The sequence below is a fragment of the Coturnix japonica genome, chromosome Z (genome assembly GCF_001577835.2).
Source record: "Coturnix japonica isolate 7356 chromosome Z, Coturnix japonica 2.1, whole genome shotgun sequence".
Classification (NCBI taxonomy): Eukaryota; Metazoa; Chordata; class Aves; order Galliformes; family Phasianidae; genus Coturnix; species Coturnix japonica.
The window spans coordinates 2,613,382-2,636,361 of NC_029547.1; the positions used below are offsets into that span (position 1 = coordinate 2,613,382).

General features: G+C 37.9%; 1 long non-coding RNA gene across 2 annotated transcripts; it reads left to right on the forward strand.

The window, feature by feature from the left end:
* The first annotated feature begins 1,163 nt into the window (after window positions 1-1,163).
* On the forward strand, window positions 1,164-22,776 carry LOC107325908. Of its 2 annotated transcripts, none has more exons than XR_001559772.1 (3): window positions 1,164-1,287; window positions 18,731-19,254; window positions 22,452-22,776. It is a non-coding gene; the product is annotated as an uncharacterized LOC107325908 (long non-coding RNA). The 2 variants fall into 2 exon arrangements; XR_001559773.1 differs by having other exon boundaries at window positions 18,731-19,102.
* Window positions 22,777-22,980: the final 204 nt, after the last annotated feature.

Genomic DNA, 22,980 nt, shown 5'->3' on the forward strand with positions numbered 1-22,980 from the left:
AACAGCAATGTGCACTTGCAGCCAGGGAGATCAACAGTATCCTGGTCTGCTTAAAATAGGTGTGTCAGTGAGCAGGAAGGGGATTGTCCCCCTCTTCTCTGCCCTCATGAGGCCCTGGGTGGATCTGGATGGAGTAACATGTCCACACCTGGGGACCCCATAGCAAGAAGGATGCAGAGCTATTGGAGAAGGTCCAAAGAAGGGCCACAAAGATATTCAGAGAGCTGGAGCACCTCTGATATGAAGAAGGATTAAAACAAGATGTGCTTAGCTTGGAGAAGAGAAGGCTCTGGGGAGACCTCATAATAACCTAATACTTGAAGGGAGCTTATAAGCAGAAGGAGGTGCACTTTTTGATGTGACTGGAAAAGGAGAAATGGCTTTAAACTTAAAGAGGGGAAATTTAAGTTGAGTGTTAGGAAGAAATTCTTTCCTTGGAGAGTGGTGAGACCATAGCACAAACTGCCTGGGGAAGCTGTGGATGCCCTGTTCCTGGAGTCATTCAAGGCCAGATTGGATGAGGCCCTGAGCAGCCTGGTTTAGTGGCTAGCAAGACTTCCCATGGCAGGGAGATTAGAGATTAATGACTTTTAACCTTCCAACCCAAGTCATTCTATGATCCTATGCTTTTATGATTGCATAAAGATAATCCAATTGTGAAGAACAAAACGGAGGGCCTTCATTTTGATCCACAGTGGAGCAAGTAGATCCCTAATTTCATAGTGTCTCTTATCCTCACACTTTATAAGTAGCATTTTAGAACCCAGGTTTTTTACTGATTCATTTCCTGATTTAGACCTCTGTAGGAGTATACACTGTAAAAATAAATAAATAAATAAATAAATAAGTACAAAGCTTGGGAGTTTCTCTTTAAGGTATCTGTTTTCAATGAACAGTTTATGTTCTACACTGGGATTTACATGCAGTCAACTTCTTGGTCTGTTAGCCAAACCTCTCTGTAAAACTCTGTAAAATGTCATTGGGATCTAATTAGGATCAAGAATTTAAACTGTCATTGTAATTTGGAGTAGAGAGCTTCATGTAATTCAGGGTTACTTAACCTCTGCAGGAAGCAGAGAGAAGTGGTTTGCATCAGCTGCACCCTGTACATTGTTTTCTCCTTCGTCATCAAATGCCAGGAGTTACAGTAATCCATCCTGGAAGTGACAAACATATGATACCATGTGGCTTGATCCTGTGGGAAGAAGGGTGGAATTTCCTATGGGTGCAGATGCATAAAGAAAAAGGACATTTTTTAAGACTGAACACCCTTCCTGGCTGTCCCAGGTTAGTGATGAATGAGGCTTCTCATCTTTTCACTAATTTTCTTCATTCTTACAGCTTTAATGTATTTGTTGCTTGCAGTAGGAATAATTTCCATATACAAAAGACCAGGACATTTTTTTTAATCTTTAATTTATTAATTAGGTACTTGTTGCATATGTTTCTTGTACCCTTGTTTGTCACAGTCCCATATCTGTTAGGATATAATCTTAACTTTAGGGAGAGAAGGAAGAAAAGATGATGGGTGATCCTGTGTGCCTTTTCCACATTCTATGATTCTATAATTCTATGATTCTATGATAAAAGGCAATAAGGAATTTTGGAGCAGGAGTAGAGTTGCATTCAACATCTCTGCAATTCCACATCTGTGAAAACAGGAATAATTGTGGATTTGCTATTGAACATCCACACAAAGTCACTTGTCATTACCTCAATCCACAGGTACTGAATAGTTTCCTGTTACTAAATTTACATCATGTTTTTACATTGAAGGCTAAGGAAGTTCATCAGAAAATACACCCTTCTGTGTTCCAGCTTCTCCTCAGATATCAGTGGGCCTGACAGTGGCCGGGCTTAGATTCTGAGTGATGCCCAATTCGGTGCATTTGTCCAGTTGTGTCCAGTGTATTGAACATTTGTGATTATGGATGCAGAAATAGTACAGTAAGCTTTAATCTAATTGCATTCAGTGAGCTCATATGCCCACCCTCCTCCAGCCCCAAGTAGTTTGCTTGCCTTCCATGAGGACTTTCTTGGCTAAATTAATGAATAGTGCTGTTTATTGAAGCAACAGATTGCAGATTCTTTTAGATCGCTGCTGCTGATTGCACTGTCTGCAGAGCACGTGCAAATATTAAGAATATGAACAATACAGCCAACTGCTAACTTGCTGAATTATGGAATAACTGCATAGAAATTTCTAAGTTTCTTACAGAAGCACTTGTTGTAGACAAGTGCATGAATTTTACCCAGCAGGTGTCCTTGTGCTTGTTTTTAAAGTTACAAGCTAAAAAGTAAATAAATCAGAGTGCATGCTTGCTGTGGGTGGTCACACCTTGGAGGTGGGTAGTCTTTGGGATGGAGTTGTATTTTGATATGATAATGAGATTGCAGTGAGCAAAGTTAATAATGAATCTGGTTTCTCAGTTCAAAAAAGACAGGGATCTCCTAGAAGGAGTTCAGTAGATGGCCATAAGGATGGTAAAGGTCCTGGAGCATCTCCATGTGAGGAAAGGCTGAGTAACCTGAGTCTGCTCAGGCTGTGGAAAAGAAGACTGAGAGGGATCTAATTAATGTTTATAAATATCTAAAGGGATGTGGGAGGCAAAAGGATGAGGCCAGGCTATTCTCAGTGGTATGAAGCATTAGGACAAGGGGCAGCGACGTAAAAGTAGGAAGTTCTATACTAACATATGGAAGAACTTCCTTACAGAGAGCATGACAGAGCACTGGAACAGGTAGCCTGGAGAGGTTGTAGAGTCTCCTTCTACAGAGATATTCAAGATCCATCTGAAGGCCTACCTGTGTGACTTGCTTTAGCATGAGTTTGGACTCAGTGCTCTCTTGAGGTCACTTCTAAACACTGCAAGTTTGTGATTTTGTGATTCTGTGAAATTTCACCTAGGGATATGTTTTCATCACATGAAAAACATTAAAAGAATGAAGAAGAAAAAAGGAAAACCTGCTCACTGTTTATCAGATCCATACTATCTCCAAATTTGCATCCCTGTGATGATATTGCGGAGCTGGGCCATGGTGTTTCCATTCTGCTCCACTGCCCGTGCAGTTTTTTTGCAGTTTCTTTTAGGATCATTGCATTGAATTCTCCTAGTGTTGTCAACAGGCTGCAGGTTATATGGCATAAGGAATAATCATGGAACAGATTTCTAAAGAGGGGGTCATCTCATTAAGTTACCTCCAATAATTATTCAGTGAACAGCTAAGCCCTGCTGAAACTCTTCTTGACTCCCATGTTGGTTGTTCATGTGCTTGTGAGAAGAAAGTGGTCCTCAGCTGCCTGTATCATTTCAGATGTATACTCTATGGTATAGTTTATACCACATCTCTTCCTGAGGAACTAGTGATGTTCTTTTGGCACCATATTTCAAACCATGGACTATGCCATGATGTAGCTGGAAAGTGCTTATTGTGTAAATCAGAGTAGTGTTTCATAGACAATCACCAAGCTAAAATGCAGCTCCACAACCATCTTGTTCCCCCTTGTGATAGACACTGCTTCTAATGGCATGGCAAAGAGATATTTTGCATGATGGTGCTTCCAGACAGCAAAGAAGGATGTAGACCTTTGAATCTTACCTGAGTCCTTGGTGGCAGTCTTGGAATATAGTCTTGAGTCAAAATGTTTACTTAAATTTGAGGCTGTGTGTATCTGACAGTGTGGGTATTCCTTGTAACACTGCTCTTTTGTCACATGAAGAAAATTAAATTCATATTTCATTTTGAAAAATCTTGTATAATTCAGACCACACAGACATCCTCACTGTTGAGTATGTGTACTGTAGTAACAGTACAAATAACTAGGGAGTTATTAAAAAGGTTGTATAAAGAAGAGTAGAGCAGATTAAAATAGATTGGGTTGCAGATGCTTGAGTCACTTTTATTTGCAGTTCAGCTCTTTGCTATCACTGCTTAAGTAATGTTCCCCTCCCCTGTTCTGACCTTCTCTTTCAGGCCAAACTGATGACCTTGGGTGATCCAGATCACTTTACATCTTGGCCTAATTACAGCCAGACAAGCAGAGGGTGGAATATGATAACTGTCCACATCTTTATCATGGGTGAAAACAGGCAGAGTAATCATTTAGGGTGGTTGAAGTAGGTAAGGCTAGGAGTAATGAGATGGAAAGTTTAAATTGAATATCAAGATAAAATTACCCACAATACATTCTTTTAGGTGAGGGGAAATATTAAGACTCAATTAGTGGCAGCATGATCTAATAGCACCACAGCTACTGACAGCATTGTGGTCTCTTGGCTTATTAAATCATCTTTCAAAGAAACCGATGGAAGGCTGAATTGGGCAAACAATGGGTAATTGTAATATAAGAACTAATCCCATGATGGAGCCAGAGTGGAATAAACAAGCAACTTCCATGTGACTCATGAGAAGTCTTTGTATCAAGTAAACGTATTCATCAAGCTCTGTGTCTATGCAAAGATCTTTCATGGCATTTTCAAGACTGCCAAAGGAACTTAGCAGCTTTAATCCTTTTTTCAATATCAGCATCATAATTCAGGCATATGAAGACTATTGTATCACCAAGAGAGAATTAGATTGATGAAGATCCCTCTCTTAAAAGTTTGTGGGTATAAAATGAGCGTCTAAACACATACATCAGTATTTTTGTGCAGTATTGCAAGCAGGCACAGGCTTACTCTGTTCTTCACAGCAGGGAAAGCTTGTTGCAGGATAAATTAGGCCCCTATGCATTTTTTTGGCACATAGTGAAGAGTCTTACCTGTGATTTACAGTGTAAGCAAACCCTAAACCACACAGAAACTAGAGTGGAGACTCCCTAAGTAGCATTTTGTGGTATGTTTCTTTCTGAATGTGTGCTCTGATGGCATGTGTACTACATGAATCAATGCATGTCACCACCAAAAGTAATATATCTTCGATGCAGGAACAGGCTAGCAGTGGATGAACATCCAGCTCTGAATCTTCATGTCACTGCCACAAACTCAAATGCTATAGAAATCCAGAGCATCAGGAGTATTATTGAAATTTGCATAAGTAGAAAACACAGTGATTAAAAGTTGTCAAAGAAAACTAATGCTCAGTTGTCAATTCCACAAACAGATTCCAGTGATGTCTTTCCAGCTCCTTCCTAATAATCTCCCTAAGTTCTTGCTAAGAGCTGCATTGAAGTAACCTGTCATTTACTCTGTCTTTCACCAATTCATCTCAAAGAGATGCACCAGCTGCGATCACTTGGAGTCAGAGATGCCTTGTTGCAAGGCATTGCTACAGCTGCAGGCAAAATGTATTGTTTGGAATATCTGCTGAACCCAAAAGTCATGGAAAAAGCAGAGCTGTACCATCCCTAGCATCCTACCATAAGTGCAGGAGAAATTCCATCCTCACAGATGAGAGCTCAGTCTCCAATACATTTTGCATGTGGTGAACAGGGTTACTATGTAGGTAGATGTTCCTTGTCTAAATGACAAGGACCTTGTTTTCACTTTTTAAGGCTCCTGCTGGCCTCTGGCATGGAAGCTGGGAGTGAAAGAGGCTGTGAAAAGCTGCATGGGTCACATCTGGATCTGGAAAACCTGAAGTTTTCTTGATGGATAAGTCCTGATCTAACTCAATTTTCCCAGTTTGTAATGCTCTCCTGTCAAAACTCAGGAGAAGGGACATCCAGAATGACTCTGGGCTGAGTCTTGCTGATCTGCTTCACTCAGACACTTATCCTCATTCCCCATTTCATTACCATTCCTCTAATGACTAATATTTTTCTGTGTTAAATACAAATGCCCCTGTGACAATGTTGTCTCTAACACTGGGGCTTCTTGGAAACAGCCTATCAATATTTACTGTGTTCTTGGGGCTGAGTGGGATAATTACATTTTCTACTACAGAATCAATTAGATACTGATAATATAACAATTATCAGATTAAATCTTTACTTGCTATCCTTTGAAATTACTTTAAGTCCTCTTCTGTCACTAAAAAGCATGATGCTACACATCAGCAATAGCCATACTGGGAGCTTCCTGAGTGCAGTAATTGCCAAGAGACTGGGTACAAAAAGGTCAAAACTTCTCCAAGGAGAAGACTGATCTGGATCAGTCTGAAAACAAACTAGATGAAAAAAAGATGAGGCAGCACTAATAAAACAGATTCATGGACGATTCTCCAGTTATTCTGGTTGGTGGTTCAGGTTAAGTTTCAAGTGATTTTTCATTGTGACACACCAGTATTAAACCACATCCACTAGACAGTTTGATTAGACTAAGGATTCTGCCCCAGTGTAGTCAACCTCCTGAACTCGGTTTGTTATATTGTTAACCTCTAAGCCCATTATGCCTTGAAGTATTTAAGTCTTTATCTACACTGTGAATTGTAAGAGGGAAAAAAAAGAAAATGGAGGAAAAAAAAAAGGCGTGAGTAGGAGAGGGGAGAGGGAAGAAGAAATTCCAAATTCTTAAAGCATATTTTTGTGCAGTTTGGGGATCAGAAGTGTCTGAGACCTTTCAGTGTGAGTGAACCTGAGTAGTTTTGGCTACTCCGGTGAATCATAAGTCCCTTAAAGTTTGGAAAAGAATGTGGTCAGATTTGAATCCAGGTCTTGGAGCCTGAGATGTATCCGGTTTTCATGGTAGTGTACCTGACTACCACAGCTCTTATGGTTAAATAGATGCAGATAAATGCATTATTTTCAATTGTAACATGGGAGTAAAGAGAACTAAGTAGTCTCTTCTGGACTTGCTTATATCTGACAGCAAATCTTTGACAGAGATAGAGAATAAGCCATGGAGGCCTTCTTCTCATCTGTAACTCATCTTTCTGCTATCAGCATAGGATTTGGAATATCCAAGCATTGCATGCAATGAACTGCATCTTCTTACAGTCAATAAAACAAAATCACCATGAGTCCTTCCAGAGCACAGCTAAATCTCAGTGGGATCATACTGTCCAATTTTTCAGCGATTCATACTTTTCATTGGAACTTTGAGACTGAGCAATCTTCACGTTGTGGAAGATAATTTCAGCAGCAGCTTGGCTGCTTGCATGCATGGACCTGCAAAACAACTGAGAGACACCGGTAAGTTTCTTGATGAACCCGGCTCAAATGTGCCTAACTTCTGCTCTCATATTCAGTGCTTCCCATACCTCCCATGTTTTGCTTTGGCAACATGTACTCTCAGTGCCCTAATCCTGTAACACTTGAAGATAGCCCCAAACCACATCATTTAGTTTTAGATGAAGATTTCAATTTCTGAGCATACCTGAAACTGAGATTTCTATTTGGACTGACATAGACATGAAGTTACCCTAGAAAGGTGCATATAGAAAACAGGATTTTGAATTCATGAGTACATCCTACATCAAGCAAAAACACTGGTATTTCAAACCTTGCTAATGTCTGTAAATAAAACAGGTTTTCTATGTATCACTACAGTGCCAATAGAAACAGGACTTCATTTTGCTCAGATTTGATCCAGAAATCTAAATAGCAGGAAAAATTAGTACTACATTACAGCTAAGCTTATGAACTTTTTGAGTTTAGAATTCTATCTAAAGCAACACAGAGAAACGTCCCTGTAACTCAATGTTTCATGAAGAGGGTAGAACATATTAGTAGAATAGAGGATGTTGTGTTATAGCAAATGCTATAAATCAATTTATTTTATTCCTGGGTACATATTCATATGAAATTGGACTAGCTTTCTACTCTGTCAAATGTAATACACATGGTTCTAGCAACATCTGTTTTGTTTCACTTGCTGGAGCTGAGGGACTCTAGACTCAGTAAGGTCCTTCCAATTGAAAAAATCAAATCTTCTAGGAAAGCAAGCCAGGAGACACCGTTTTTACAATAGATTTCTTGGCTTGTTTCATTCCTTCCTGCTAAACATATTTTTTAATAGAACATGGTGTGAATATGAAGTACATGAATTAGCAGCTTTTCTGGGATGTCTCCTCCTAGGTTCTCCTATTTGATTCAATCTGGTCTCAAGTAAGTAAAAGTAACAAAGTGGAAACGGCCTTTGACCCATTAATTAATCACTTGCTTCTGTTAACTATTCCTCCGTCAATGTTATTAAGTGGTAGCATCTAAGGGTAAATAGACATCCATGTAAGGGTATCTGCCATCCGCCCTTATCTTGCTGAGGTTCTTTCTCCCTTTAGTGTTGATCCTTTGTTCTTACTACTGTTTTGTTTTCTTTGTTTGTTTGTTTTTCTTTTTCTTTTTCTTTTCCTTTTCTTTTCTTTTTCTTTTTCTTTTTCTTTTTCTTTTTCTTTTTTCTTTTTCTTTTTCTTTTTCTTTTTCTTTTTCTTTTTCTTTTTCTTTTCCTTTTCCTTTTCCTTTTTCTTTTTCTTTTTCTTTTTCTTTTTCTTTTCCTTTTCCTTTTTTTTTCTTTTCCTTTTTTTTTTCTTTTCCTTTTTTTCCTTTTCTTTTTCTTTTCTTCTTCTTTTTTCTTTTTCTTCTCTTTTTCTTTCTTTTTTCTTTCTTCTTCTTTTCTTCTCTTTTCTTTTCTTTTCTTTTCTTTTCTTTTCTTTTCTTTTCCTTTTCCTTTTCCTTTTTCTTTTTCTCTTTTCTTTTTCTTTTTCTCTTTCTTTTTCTTTTTCTTTTTCTTTTTCTTTTTCTTTTTCTTTTTCTTTTTCTTTTTCTTTTTCTTTTTCTTTTTTCTTTTTTTCTCTCTCCCCTAGGAAGAGATTTGCTTCCAAATGATTAAAACCCACATCTGGCCATCTCTGCTCTTGCTCTTGCAGCTGTTTGAAAACACTCAGCAATCGTAAGCAAGTGTGGTTACAGATGCAGTGTTTATCTCTCAGTGATCAGAGTAACAAAGACAGCAATTCCTGTCACACACAGAGCAATGGTGATGAGCAATAGTTAATGTGTGCGTTGAATATTAGCAGGCAAGTATTTACTCATACAGTCTTGATGATGTCTTGCAGTGAATAATAAATAATCCTTTCAAGAACGAGCCTAGAGGATAACTACTTTGTAGTACTCTTTCTGTTGGATCACGGAGATACATGGCTCTGGGCATCATTCATCATTCCCTTCCTATGTCATGCATTTTGTCCTACACAAACAATCAGATACATTTTCCACCTAGCTGTCATTTAATTGAAGGGAAAAAAAAAAAAAAAAAAGCAAAGAACAAAAGAAGATTTATTTCATTGATTCATCTCTGGGATTGTGGTGAATTGTTCCTGCAGGTGAGTTGAAAGATGGAGAGCCTTACAAATGCTTGTGTAAGATGATTGTACCTTCATTCACATCTCTAGTTGCATCTTACTCCCTAAACTGTGATCTTTCTAAAGCTAGATGAATACTTGTTTCTTTCTGGTGGCTTGATACCAGTGTCATACACTTAGAGTCTTATTAATATATAAGGTCAGCTTTTTTTTTGCTAACATTACTGAATTTCTACTAGTATCAGGCATGATCTGTGATGGTATAGATGGAAATAATAGATTATTGTGTCTTCAAGACAACACAGCTTAAATTTCAAATCTTAGTGTCAGTAGAAGAATTTCTCCATGTTTCATGCTGCCAATGATTTCCTCTACAGAATTCTTCCTGCGCAGGTTTTCCACTAGTAGCAGCCTGGACTTCCAAATTTAATACCTTCCTCTTCCAACCTCCTGCACTGAAATTCTCTGCTGGATGCATCTGCAGATTCTTGCTAACATCACTTCATACTTAAAGCCACTGCAGCACAACCTAATGCTGCACATGCATCTCTAATTACCTGTGTGAGCTCTTCTCCCAGCTCATGCAAGACACTTTCTGAATAAGTATCTGCCATGGGAACAATAAAAAATCAAAATATTTAAAGACATAACTGATTGTGCAGGATATCATGGGAGTGGCTGGTCATAAGCGTTGGGCAGTACTGCCTTGAAGAGTTGATTGAGATTCTGGCAGCATTGTGACAATGGGGGATTGGGCACGATGATCTCTGGAGGTCCTTTTCAGCCCCCACAATTCTGTGATTCTGTGATTTATTTCTTCTGATGGAGAAGAAAACTTGTATTATTTGGAGGCTTCTGGGACTATGGGCCCACATCTTTTTGAGAATAAAGTGGACTTCTTAATTGTTTGGGCTCCAGCCCTAAATCATTGTTCTTCCCAAAGATTCTTCTAGTCTTTAAGCTGGATTAATGTTGAGTAAAACATCATTAACTCCCCAGAAGTAGAGCCATTATTGCTTCTTAGCCATGAGCAATATGTAAAAGTGGGTGGGATGTTTAAAATCTATGTACTCACCTGGCAGAAGTGGAAAGTAATAAGACTGGTGGAGTTTCACAAACTGGTAAAACGACCTTTGTATACAACCAGAGTGATCAAGTCAATGGAGCTGCAGTAATGTAATTGAAGTTACAGCCAGGCTGCCATGGCAGGGTCCTTCCCTTTGCCTTGATTCATCAAAAAGCAGAACCTGGCCCAGAGCCTGTAATCACTTTGAACAATCTGTCAGGTGCTTTGGGATCTGGAGGTGAAAGGCGTTGTGTAAATGTCACTCATCATTTACTCAAGCACAAGACCCAGGCTGAGAAGCATAGCATGCCAGAGACACTTCAACAGGGGGTTAGGAGTGATCCTCTTGCAGAATATATTGCACTAGATGTATGGATGTGTGTTGAACAGAATCTCATAATTCTGGTTACCATAAATCACAAGGCACACTTTCTTGATCTCTCCTTATCTAATTTTCTCCCAAGTTTTCTTTATTATTTAAATAAATCAAACCAAATAGCATGTTGTAAGAAGTTTATATGTAAGAGGAATGATCCTAGCTTCATAAAGGTTTTTAATAGAAAATAACAGAGCTGAGTGAATAATTCAAGCTGTAAGGTTTATTTGGTTATGAGTTGCTCTTTTTGGTTTGTGAAATGTTTATGAGCCAATCACAACATTCTCACATATATTCCTTACTGAAAACAACCTGTGAAGTAATGAATAGCTCACACAGAGGCTGGGAAAGACATTCATTGCTGAGTCTTCAAAACACACACTGAATGTATTACTTACCTCCGTCACCGGGTTGTCTCACTGCTTCCTGATTGCATTACTCAATTAATTAACTAACAGAGTGTGAATTTTGAGTACTGCACCCGCATACGTGGTTTGAGGGTTGCTTTCGGTAATAATCAATGCCTCAAAGGATTTGAATTTAGGCCCAGATAAACAAGGCAGTTCCAGGGGAAGGGATAGGTTATAAACAGCCTTCTATTTGTATGGTGGTTGTTTTTTCAGCGACCATTTGTCACTTTATGTTCCAGGTTTGCTTTTCAACAGTCTGAAACTTCCTGAAAGCGAGTGCAAAAAGGAGGAACTATCCTTCTATTTGGGTCCTCTGTGGCACAAAATCCCTTTCTGGGGAAAAAAGTGAACACAAGTTCATTTCTTTGAGTGCTTGCAGAATATCTGTCATGCCATATATCACTGATAAATGAACACCCTTCCTTCCATAGGGAGAATATTCAGAATGGTAGAAGAAGGTATAGGCTGAAATCTACAACAGATCACTTCTATGATTTGTTTAAGTCTTCTTGTTCTCCATTTAGAAATGAGCACCATCCTGTTCATTACAGCTCCTACTTCATAACAGCAAAATCTTAATTAGGAGATATTAGTGTCTTCCATTTGGGTTTCAGATATGGAATACGCAAATTCATTCCACCTAAAGCATGCAATTTCAAGTTTTCTTTAGATAACAATGTAATTTTGGTATAATTCTATTTCAGAATTCTGAAAGTGAAGGTTGTTGGTTTTTTTTTTTGTTTTTTTTGTTTTTTTGTTTTTTTCTTTCTTCCTATTTTCATAGGTCTGCAAATGTAAACAAGATACAATATCAGAGTAATTCCATTTTGACTTCCAACACAGATGTAAATCTCTCAAAAAAGTCAACTGAGACCAACATGTAATTATAACCATACATTTTATACTTGTGTGTGTGTGTATCTGTGTGCTGATAGAGTATAGTTTTGTTTCAGAAAGAAAAATGAATGACACCTTAGCATTCCTGCAAGCTAGTAAAGACAGAGAAACAGGTAATAGCAGCCATGTCCGGAATAGTCTTTGTGGAGCAGAGTTGTATGTATTCGATCTGCTTAACTGGAAATTCAAGACAAGCTAAAAACAATAAATAACTTGTATAAACCAATAGTGAAAAAAAAAATGCTACTGAAAAAGAAGCACACATATATCATATGTTTTGAAAGTAATTTTCTCATCTGATGGCTGAATGGTATCTAGTGTGCTTATTTGCATGTTTCTTAACTTATATATTAGTGACTCCATGTTTTTAGATTCAAGATCAGTTTTTTCCACATCGAGAAAATGAGTGAGAAGAAATTTTTTAATTAAAAAAAAAAAATCGTACAAAAATAAAGTCACTCAGTGCAAGCATGCTGATTCAAAATAGGTTCTGAGCATAAGATGGTAAATTAAAAATGAGTAGAAAATAAGATACATCTCTGCTCCATAATCTTTGGTCTGAACATTTAATAGAACCATAGAATTGTTGGGATGGACACTTAAAGGCCATCTGGTCCTGCTCCCTGCAATAAACAGAGGCATCTAGAGCTCCTTCAGGTGCTCAGAGTCTGTTGCTTCCTGATCTTGATCATACCCACTGATGGGGCACCAGCCACCTCTCTGGGAAACCTGTGCCAGTGCCTCACTGCACACGTTATTTAAAAAATTCTTCTTTATATCCAATGAAATCTCCTCTCTGTAAGTTTGGAACTCTTCCCCTTTGTCCTGTCCCATGGACAAGTTTAGAGAGTAAAGCTGAGAGCAGATACCATCATGAAATGATAGAGATATTTGTGATATACACCTATGGCTTCCTGCTGTTGGGAAAAATGTTAACACTGGACCAGATTTTAGTGCAGTTCTAAATCATCTTAGGTGAGACCTTAGCACCAAACCTGATGGCTTCTTCTCATCAAGACTTAAATCTCCTGAGAAAAATATAGAAAATTGTAATGACTTCTGGAAAGGATGTATGAATATAACAGAAAGGTGAAATAAGGTAAGCAATAGCTTTCTATAGTTATAATGTAGATTTTTCAAAGTGTAGATTTAAAAGAGAACAGTCATAAATTCTTAAATGTTTTTGAAGTTTATATACAACTATATGTTAATGAAAGCAATCCAAAGGAGAGTTGGAGTGTGGAAATGTCCTTTTTCACAAAAATATGAACTCACAAACTGATCATGTTTTAGCCAAATATCTATGATCTTGTGTTACAGATACACTGTATAATAATTCCCTCTTCTCTCTTCCTATGAGAAGTAGGATAGCCCAGCAGATACTTCCATATGACCATGAGACTGTCAGACCAAAGCATCTTTATCTCCCTCTATCACTTGTTGTAGATAACAAATTAATGCCCACTTAGCTCTGAGCTCTACCCCTTCCCACCTGTAAAAATATACCAGGAGGTTGCTGGCAATGATTTTGCCATTATTTCTGCCTCCAAAGAAGCCAGCCCTGAAGGAGAAGATAATAAGGCTGCTAGTTTCAGCCATATGATTATCCTGTGCTAATGTCGCCCACTTCCCCTGGAGTGCAGATCTCGTAACTATTACATGACTTTCATTTTTACATATGTAAGGAAAACGCCTTGATTCCCACAAGCTGTCAGTTAATGTTACAGTGCTTTAACTGAGAGGCTGGAAGCATCACCCACTCCTTAAAATGCTAATGATCTGCCTCAGATGTGTGATCACAGAAGCCCATGAGCAGAAGCCCACGAGCAGGGCTGTTTTGTAGTCCCCTTGTATTTTTAGCTTATAGCAAAAATATAATGCTGTGTACTTCCATACCAGCTCACTGGATAGACCTGGGGTGGGGGGACGATTGGGGGGAATTCAAAAAGTTTACCTACAAATATTTCTAAGTCATAGAGGGAAAGAAAAATAAAATGCCTCAGGAAAATTAGAGTGGGATATGCCACAGAGGCAGAGGTCAATTCTATTAATCTTCTTGCAATGTCTTGCTCTACAGAGCACTCAGAGCTGTGTCTGGTGCTACTTGTCCTCCTGTACGTCTGAAGGGTGAAAATCTGAAGTTGCCTGGGATTCCCCAAATCTGTTTCTAGAATTCAGATTCACTGTGAAACATTCAGGGTCGGGTTTATAGTGTAGAAAGTTTAATCTGTTGACTGGGCTGCAGATTAGAACAAAGCCCACACCCACTTCCTTCTTTCTTCCTGGGAATGAATGTCTCTTTGCAAATGTGAAATATCTGATTTTCAGCTGAGAGTTAGGGGTGCTGAGCAACTCGACGCTTGTGGAGGCTCTAAGGGACATAATGAAAAGCAGCTTCAATACAGACCTCAGCACATTTACAACCAAGATTAAAGGCAGTGTTTGGAGACTTAGAGTGATTTAGAGAAGGTGAAAAGTAAAGTAAAATGTTGAATTACTCATTCAGAAAAAGGCAATAATAACTGAATCAGTAATCATGATCTGGGATGCTGCTCAGGGTTTTTGAATGGCCCTTGTGGGTACAATCCTTCAGATGAGCCCTACTTAGTAAGCACAACACGCATTTCACACTCTACAGAAACTTTATTTATTAGGGAGATGGTCACTGTTGGCACTTTAATTTTCAGTCTAAACACCAAAATTGCCATTTTGTGCAAAATGTTAATATGATTTTGAGATTTTGTGTCTGGTCTTAATGATCATGATCTCCATCTCTCTATGCTAATGAATCTTAAATTTTTATTTGTATTTACATTTATATCTCTTTTCATCGCTGTGAAGCTTCAAACAAAAGGTGACCTGAACTTTCAGAACACATGTACCTGACTGATCATTTGAGGTTCAGCCCAGACTGCCTTCTGGATGAAATATATTCAAGAAGACCCTAACCATGACACTTTTTAAAAATAAACTGCCGAGACAGCATTCGCTGTTACTGGGATACTGATCATTTGAGATGTGATTCCCTTTTTAAATCTGATGGAGTCCTTGTAGGCTTTAGCATATCTACATAGAGAGAATTGGACTTCATTTTCTGGGGTCTTGGTCTTAGGATAGAAAATAGTCTTCAGGCTGTCTCTTTCTTGGGGAATGTAATTGAGTATGCAGTGTATTTCACCTTTATTTGTTAGGAAAAGAAGCCATAAAAGAATGTAGTCTATTCCTTAGGATTTTATGGTGTCATTTCAATGAAGTTAGATGTTAACCACTTGCATGAAACACTTTTAATGGAACACACTTTTTCCAGATGTGAGAAAATATGCTGCTTGCTGGTTTTTTTATATATATATTTTTTGCATTTCCCTGAGGCTTGTTCTATATTACAGCTATAAACCCAACTTCAAAACCCAATCACAACAAGGAGGTTGCCATCGTACCTCACTGCAATGTGGTTAACAGTTCCTAAGCTAGTATCTCACCACATTTCAGTATCTCACCACATTTCTGTAACAAAGAAGGACATCACAGGGTACATTAATACCACTTACAGCTCAAAGATTCAGTGAGATAAGAAGGAATTGGTTAGCACTTCATCAGTCCTACTGGTACAGTTATGTTGAATTCAGTTTGGCTGAGATTAACTGTATTTTAATCCAGGTTTTATGTTCACGTTGCTCAGCATGCAGCTGTGAGAACAATCATATTAAAGTGAGCAAGGTTTCTCATGACACTTAACACTACAGGATCAAAAATATAAGCTCTTGTCACTTTTTCCCCTTCACTGGAGATTAAATTGGACTGTGGGGCTGTGTTAGAAACCAAGTTTTGACAAAAGAGATGATGCATGGATTCACAAGATTTTCCCTGAGAACCACCTGAGACCATATAGGCCTCAGCCTTGTTGATATATCTCAGATATGGGAAAGTTTAAGTGAGTGGGTTGTATATTTAATACTGTATGTTCAGCCTGTTTTTGTCTGTCTGCCATTGAAAGTATGATTGCAAGTCCACAGCCCAGAATTTGACTGTCCATAGTTCTGAGCAACTGCTGTTTCTGGTGGCTTAATCTACAGATATATGTAGCCAATGCTTAGAAATGTGAATCATTGAAGGATTTCAACTTTCATCATTTCTCATTGCCCAAGGCAACACAGTTGCCTAGAAATAGTTAATGGTGATCCTTGCAATGTCTCATTCTTGTTTTAAGGGTCATAGTTATCTCCATTTGAAGGCTGAACTGGGATTTAAATTTAACTTTGCATTATTGAGATGCAAATCATCACGGTCTCATAAGTATTATATGTCTAAACCATATTTTTCATCATGAAATTCACTGTCTTTTTTTAAAGTGTTTCCCTTTAAGTACAGTTTCTCATTAAACTAAATATATGTTTAATTTTTTTTTCTCCTCCAAAGGCAAGGTTCTTTCAACTCATGCCAGCGTTATTATTTCTCAGAACGAGTTTCATCTTGATCCATAAACATTTTATGCCAAGAATAATGCTGTTTTAAAGACAATAAGTGCCTATTTCTGCCTGAGGCCATCGGAAAACCTGTAAAGGAGGCAGTAGGAATTAAAGACACTTAATCATATTTCCCCATTTTTAACTGTTACTTTTTACACTCTGAAGCAGTTTTTCTATCCTCGCTGAGTCCTACTGAATGTCATAAATCTTAATTAAAGATATGATTTTTTTTTTTTCTTCTTCTTTATGAAATCTGAGCCGGAAAGAACATTTCTTATTTTTAAGACTAGCACAGCGTGCAGGCTCATAAAACAAACAAGACTTTTACACTTGCAGGGTTTCAGACCCAGTTATTGCTGCCATCATATGGAATTGGCTCCATAATTATTATTATTGTTGGGTTTGTTGTTTTTATGATTATTATTAATGCCTGAGCTCTGCATTTTCTATGTACAACTCATCATGAGGAAACAATAACTAAATGTGCATATCTGTATGGAAAGTGGAGGAAGGCTTATAGAAATGTACATGTCAGCACAGGGATTTGTTTTTAGCATATTATTTACAAAGGACTGTTTGTATATATATGTGTCTGTATGTGAACATATGCAGGAGCTTTTTTTGGTTAGGTAAAAGCCTGCCTGGTGTAAACGAGCATCAGTTCACTGGAGCCAAGGGAATTATATTGCTCTACATTGGGAGAAGTGCTAGCTATGACACTGTGATTTCCTCAGTGTTACTCATATTTTTCCTATTGAGGAGAGAGAGGAGAGGAAGGTTTCACTCTCTTATCTACATTGGTGAGAAGAAATAGGTACTCCATGCCTCTTGAGATGAGACAGGATCCTTCAGTAGCTGAAATGGAAACCATTGCAGAAAGGTTTATATCTGAAGCCCATTAAATTTGATGGGAAGATTTGTTTCAGCTCTCGGTAGCAAGCAGCATTTGCTCTGTCTTAACAGCACTTGCCGGAGTATGTCATTTGACAGTCTTATTCTGGGTACTAAAGCATTTTAACTGTGTGCTCTGAAGTCCCAGAAAATCAACATGAATTCTCTCGGTAATTTCACCATGTCATTTGATTGAGTTTTCTATAGGTTAATTACAGCAGATATCAACAGGGTGAACTTCCTTCATAATGGAGAAGTTCGTGGATGCTGGCTACCAGATTTGATGGCTTTCCAGTCACTTATCATCACAGAAACAGACTGATGCCATGAAAGAGAAAGCAATTAAACACTCTGAGTGCTCCTATCAGAAAGGGGGCGTCAGTGAAGGCAAATTTGGTCCATCTACCCCCAGGTTCCAGCCTGGCAGACACTGAAGGAAACCAAAGAGTTTCCATGGGAGAATTTCAGACTTGACATTTAGCCTAGCTCTGTGTTTATGTACTAGCAAACTCATGGTACTGTTCATAGAAAGTGATACTTTCATTTAAAGTTAGTTCTTGTACCAGGAGTTTTTCAAATTAATACTGATATTTCATAGTATTTTAGAAAAGAGAACAAAAGAAAGGCTGAAAATACTGCACACCAAGCAGCAGGCTGTTAGCTATGCGCAAAGTGTGAGCTGCGTTATGAAAATGTGGTTCTTCACTTGTTAGGCACATGAGTAATGTTGCCCCTGTCAGTAACGCTGCTGAAGTAAGCAATAAAACATTCATGTGAATGAACCTACTGATGGCTAAGTCTTTGTGAGGGTGCCACACCGTGCTCTCACCTTCTGCTGCAAGGTCAGTGTTTCCACAGCTGCCAGTTCAGCCAATGAGACACCAGTGGCTTTTATTAGATGCTCATAGTTACTGTTCCTTAACATAACATGACCTTCTTCAATGAAGCTTGAATCAAAAGGCCATTGATTTACTAGCTGAGAAGTGATGTTTCCTCACTGGCATCTAATTACTTATTTAAAATATGGTTTTGCCAAGAAAACCTCTCATTATTTTAGTTTCAAATTCCAGCATTCAAAGGCATTTTAGAAGACAGTAAAAATACCAAAAGAATGTATTCCCATCACCAACTGAGCAAGTATGCCAGCTGCATTCATTATGTTACTATTTGTAAATGCTACTATTTGTAATAATAAAAATAGATAAATAAAAAGAATCCCAAGATTATCTTGTCAAACATCACTGTACCAGAATTATATGACAAAACTTTTTAAAAAAGAATATTTGACATTAAATATGCTATTTCTCCATTTCTTTTTCTTACTTTTTTATTTTACTTTTTTTTTTTCCCCCTATAATGCTGTGATCTTGCACGCTCTTGAGCACACAGGTAATTTAATGCACGTAAGCAAGGAGCTGACACAAGCGATTTTGTTTTATTTTAGTTTAATTCATGGCATATCTCATTGGAAGATAACTACTCTGGTCCTGATTGACTGTTGTGTTATTTTGCAAAATAGTGATGCAAAAAACCCCTCAAATCATATTAACAAAAGCTATTGCCTCCCACAAAAGTTACTGAGCTTTAGGAGAGCATGTCCAAGACTACCCCATGAGGCTGAATGTGTACAACTCAATGAAGCCAGATGACATGCATCCCAGCATCCTGAAAGTTCTGTCTGATGTGGTTGCCAAGATGCTCTCCATCATATTTGAAAAGTTATGTCTGTCAGCTGAAGTTCATGGACATGATAAAGGAAAACATCACTTCCATATTCAAGAAAGGGATAAAGGAAGACCTGGGGGACTACAGGCTGGTGAGTCTCATCTCTGTGTCTGAGAAGATCATGGAACAGATCCTGCTAGAAGTTGCGTTAAGGCAGATGTGGGATATGAAGCTGTAGGCGGAGTTCCAGAGGAGGACCACAAGAATGCTCAGAGGACTGGAGCACCTCTGCTGCTAAGACAGGTTAAGGGAGTGGGGCTTTTTTATTACATACATACATAATATTATGCATGTTATATATACATAAAGTCATCATTTTTCTTGATCAGGTCCTAAAGGTTGGACACTGAAAGAGATTACTGTTAAAGCTGTATTATGAGTGCAGATTTTGCCCTGAGTCCTTCTTATATAAAACTAACAGATTACCAAAAGGAGAATGATTTCTGGATTGGTAAGGATTTTGTACTCCTAGCCACAAATACAGCAATGGAATGGACACTAGATGACAGATCAATATCTATAGAATGGGCAAGTGTTTCTGATGAAAGTATATAGCTGACAAAGTGAGTTCACCACACAGTAGGCTGGTGAGGAAATCAATGGCTGATTCTTTTTTCAGTAAAGCCTATGTTATTTTGCAGTGGGGAACTTGATGATACCTAACCAAGCCTGAAGAGAATGTCCCAGTTTTCAATAGCAATTAGAATAACCCTTGAGATTGCGATATATGGACTTATCTTTGTGGAGGACTTTAACTTACTGTTGTACTCTTATTCCATCACTTATGGGAAGTTTTATTTCTATGATCGTGTAACAAATTATTTACTAAATTCACTGGTACTTTAAAAAATACTGTCATTTAAAGGATATTTTATAGCTGAAAATCACATCTAGACTTCCCTAAGAACTAGAATTAGGTGTTAGCACACATACTCTCATCCCTGTCTTGACCTCATAAAAAAATTGAAGATACAACTCTGCACTTTTATCTGTTGAATCTTGAATTAAGAAAGTAGAATATTTAAACAATCATCAGTCTTAAAATATGACAGGATTCAGATCTGTTCTGATGTCTGAGGTCTATGGTTTAGTTTCTTCTTTGTAACAATATTGTATTAATTTTAAAAGGCCTTCCCCTAAACTTAACAGGCAAATTTTAGCAAGTATCTTTCTTCCTAGCTCAGTCATTTTTTCCCCCAGTATATTTAAGCAGTGTGAATACTTTAACTACACAATTATTTGCACAATAATTTCTCTGTTCTGCCAAAATTAATGTTTTAATGAAGAAACAGCAATTAATAAAGAAACAACAAATAGACAAAAAATAAAATTATGCAGTTCTACTCAGAAATGACTGATCTGCCTTGAACAGACACAGATGCATTTTCACAAGCCTCTGAGTTGTTTGCATGACCTTATGAGAAACTCTGCCTTTGTGAATTAACAACAAAAAACCAAACCAAACAAACCAAACAAAAAACCCCACAGGATTCCATACATCCATACATACCTTTAGGACTTCATCCCAGTGAATAGGACTGAGTTGTACAGAAAAGATCTGCTGTCAAAAAACCAAACCAACCAACCAAACAAAAAAACCAACAAAACAGATGTTTGACTTTCATGATGTTGCTCTTTTTGTGACTGTATTTCTACCACCTAATTTTAAATCGTTCAGTCAATTTCTTATCCAAATAGTGTTTCCTAGAAAGTACAATGTCATTAAAAGTGAAAAAGTATTACAGGGGTTAGCTGAAAGTCAGATAATTCAAGAAGGAAAGTCTAAAAGGTATGAATTAAAATTGTTGCTATGAGGTAATTTTATTTATTTTTATTTTTTTTTTCAGGCAGAGAAAAGTATTTTCCCTCTAATTTTTCCTAAATAGATTTTGATTACTTAAAGAAAAGCAAAGAAATTAAAAAAAAAAAAAAAATCCCAGAAATTTAACACTATATGGTGTACCTACATACACTACATTCTTACATTCTATATGTGGAATTAAGATACAGCATTTTGCTTTATTAGAAATGAAATATTCTTTCATTTGAAGTAAAAGCATCTGGGTGGAGCCTTGCCCTGGTTAGGCAAGATGCAGTGCAGACATGCAAACCAGGCTCACCTGATTAGGGTTTGGTGTTAGACAGCTATGAATAAGCTGAGCAAACATGGTGGAAGAAAAGTGACTTGTTATTATCTTGGCTCTGGACCAAGGGAACTCAACTTTGTGGTTCAAGAATGATGCTTTGGACGCGGATGTGGAGAGATGCTGAACCCAGAAATGTGTTTTCACATCAGGCTTACTATATAAACCACAGAAAAGCCAGGTGTCAGCCTATCAGCTGTAACTGTTCTTGTTACCTAGCATTGTACACAATATTTTGAATGCAATAAGGCCTTACAATCATGACAGGAAATTGTCACAGGTGTAATTACACTCATGGTCTGGTTAAAATCCAGTGCAGTATGTATTACTACCCATCAGTTGCAATAATCAACATACAGATACAATCTGTTTCCTGATAAAAAGCAGAGGTTCGTAACACTCTATACATTGCACAAAGAGAAAGCCTGGCAGTGACTCAGTGCCTTTTAACCACATTAATTGTTATTACTAGTAATTGCACTGTACCTAGGGGATAATTATTCTTATATAAGCATGCTTTGAAAGGGCAGAATCTGTTCAGGCAGCTGAATTGGTAAAGTGAGAACTAGTGATCTGGGTGGGGACAGAGATTTTTCACACCTGGCTGGATTCTTCTTACTAATCACAATCCCTCTTTTGAAGAAGATTGTGGAATGACTCATAGCACAGGGACTTCTAATGGTCATTGATTTTGTTAGCGCACAATCTATCCTGCTGCATGATGTTAACCTTACTGGATATTGGACTCAAATTTATTGAACCACAGGAATTTTTTCAGCCCATTTCTCCAGGCTTTTTCAGTTCCTAGAGACATCTGTCCTTCACAATGTTGGCTTCTACATCCAATTTGATATCATCCAGAAGCTTGCCAAGACAGCAGTCAATTTTACTGTCTGGTTCCTCAGTAAAAGTGTTGAACAGTACTGTCCCTAGTGTCAGCCTCTGACATACAAAACTGGTGGCTGGCATCAGTCCAGGCTTTGTACCACAGACCATTGCTGGCAATCCAGCTGTTGGTCATAAAAGTTGGTCATCATAAAAGTTTACATCTTGGCAATTTGGCTATAAGTAGATTCTGAGAGACTGAGTGAAAGTCTTTGCTTAAATTCAGCTGTGTAACATCCAGTATTCTTCCATTGCTCCCCATAATCAAATCTCAACCACAAAATGAGGGCTGCTCTGAAAGTTCCTATTTTATTATGTTGACTTGTTATATCAGAGGCAGATTATGATGGTGCAGCAGTGGAGGTTGAACCTTCTCACCAATATTCTGTTATGTTTTATGCCACATGACAGATGACAGCAGAGGGGCAGTCTGACATGATGACGTCTGATGTGAAAGTGTATATAAGGCAAAGGTATGAATTCCTCCATGCAGAAAAAAAATGACACCCATTGACATTCATTGATGCTTGCTGCTTTTTTATGGAGACCAAGCAGCGAGGTGCTGGATGATGCTCTTCAGCAGTGGGAACAGCACTGCAGAAGACAAGCCACATTCTGGATAGCCATATATATTCACCATGAAATGAAGAGAATCATGATACCTTCAGCTATGTGGTTGAGGTAATAGTTGAAAAGAGTGATTTGCAGCTGGAAATGTGCTCTGTCAAATAGCGTTCTTGTCCACCTTGTATTTGTTGTATTTTTCATGCAAATAAAAAGGAGGTACTATTTTTGGAGCGACTTATGTGTGAACATTTTATTGAATGAGCAGAAAGAAGAGTTAGCCACTGATTTTTGGGATCAAGTTGAAAGATATTAAGAAGTAGATATGATTTCCCTAGTATCTTTGGAGGGATTGTGTCTTTTTCAGAAGTAGGGA